Source organism: Sinocyclocheilus rhinocerous, unplaced genomic scaffold (assembly GCF_001515625.1).
Source record: "Sinocyclocheilus rhinocerous isolate Xijiao unplaced genomic scaffold, SAMN03320098_v1.1 scaffold686, whole genome shotgun sequence".
NCBI classification, from domain to species: domain Eukaryota; kingdom Metazoa; phylum Chordata; class Actinopteri; order Cypriniformes; family Cyprinidae; genus Sinocyclocheilus; species Sinocyclocheilus rhinocerous.
The window spans coordinates 306,720-308,960 of NW_015647963.1; positions in this window are offsets into that span (position 1 = coordinate 306,720).

Here is a 2,241-nt window from a genome sequence, read left to right on the forward strand (position 1 = left end):
ATTTTATAATAAATCTTTGAAAATCAAAATCTGGATTTGAATTTTTAATGTTATTATAACCTAAAGATGCTATGTGAAAGTTTGAAACAGAAAATAGGGGTTTTCATCTTGCCACTTTCTTGGTAAAGAAAACACATTTTTACTCAAATGAATCCAAATGGATTTATAGCGTTTTGGAACCAAACTCTTCATATGCAAATCAAAACCAAAAAAGGCATTCACATTCCAAATGTAAAATTTATTTTCACAATTAGTTTATATTATTGTTATACCATGGTCTGTCTGAATACTTGATTCTGATTGGCTGGCAGGTATGGATTAAAACCGTTTAATGCACAGGTAGTTCCAAGTCAGTTTAATCACTGTTCTATATTAATGCGCTGCTTTAATTGATGCACACAAACACACACATCACTCGCACATAAACACAGTGAGAGAGGTCGGAGATCACAGATCGCGCTGCGCACACACAGAAACTTACATTATATTATATGTATCGCTACATTATATTTCTCAGCAAGGAGGGGGTAAAATCACTGTTTTTGAAGTAACTAAACAGCTTCATTGTTTGTAGAGAGAGACGCGGAGACACCGGTAACTCACACACAGAACTGTCATCTCTCTCTCGATCGATAATTCATTCAAATAAATGTGGTCTTACCGCACTATTTCATCTCTGTATCTGATTTGAAGTGGGCAGAATGCTAGATCTAAAGAGCATTAAACATTAAAATTGTTTAATGCACAGCTAGCCGTGCATTATCCCTTACTTAATTAATGAGTCTGAGTCTAAGAACTATGATCAATAAGGTTCTATTTAAAAAAAAAAATTTGATAAGAAAAGTTTTACAAGTGCACAAAAGGCTATTAATAAAAAAATAATATTTCAGTCCAGTACGATTATCTTCAGGGCTTCTTCAAATAAGGCATCTACCAGCAAAAGCTAACTTTCTAAGTCTATTAATAAATCAATTATACAGTCCACTGACTTTAGCTGGAAAAATGACTCTTTGTTATCGTCTTCTTGCATTATTGACAAACTATTTTCCTGTCTGACACTGTAAAGCTGCTTTGCCACAATCCGTATTGTATAAAGTGCTAAATAAATAAAGGTGACTTGACTATTATATTTCTAACCGATTCAACATTTGTTTGATTTAATTCTTCTTGATGCATAACTTCACTTTTTATATATTCATATTTCATTTTCAGCCTTTCAAACCTGCTATGATTTATTTTTATATAACATTTTTATATAAAATTTTACTTAGTACGCAAAAATACTACATATTACATTTCAAATAAATTTCTTAAGTAAATTTATTTCCTCCCCACCTGTTAACATTGAATTACTTATAAAATTACTTAAAATTAATAAATAAATATTGTGAATTTAATTAAATAACTAATTATGTAACCACTATAACAAAGTATACTCAGTTTAAACTAAATTGCTTGCTATTTAATATGCTAATACACATTGGAAAATAATTTAAACTCATTAACATTTACTCACATAAACATTATTACAGATAAAAAGGATAAGGATAAAACATAGAGTATCTTTTTTTTGTTGACTTGCAACAGTTTTATATTAAGTACTGAATTATGATTTAGTGTTCATGAGTCTTAAATCTAGTAAATATTCTTATAAGACAACTGACAGCATTAGAAGCCTTCGCAATACTTTTTTACTCTGGTTTGACCACAATATCAGTGAATCGATGCACCTGAGTGAGCTGACGTGAGCTGACTTTAAAAGCAACTTTTGAGTAGGGCTGGGTATCGTTAAAATATGTTCGATATCGATACCGATACCTTGACTTCAATACCGGTTCCTGAACGATAATTTTTTCGATACCAATTTTATGAAATCAATTTTAACAAGATTACATTATCTAAAAAAAAAAAAAACTTTTTATTTCTCAGCTTGTTGATGTTTATACAAACTCAAAGACTCATCTCCTGAGCCACTGCACAAAGGAACAATATGTAACCAACAGAATAAATCAGTGCAAATAGTTTTAATACAGCTAAAATAGTCTTCCGTTTACACATCTGTTAGGCTACATTTACACTAGTTAGTAGGGATGTAACGATTAACCGCGAGCCGGTTGAAAATCGATTCAAATATGTGACGATTCAAATCGGTTGAGATGCTAAACAAATCGCGCCGCTATTAGGGGTAGGAGTTTATATGAAGGGGAACTTACTGTCTTTAGAAAAGTTTAGATGGTATTT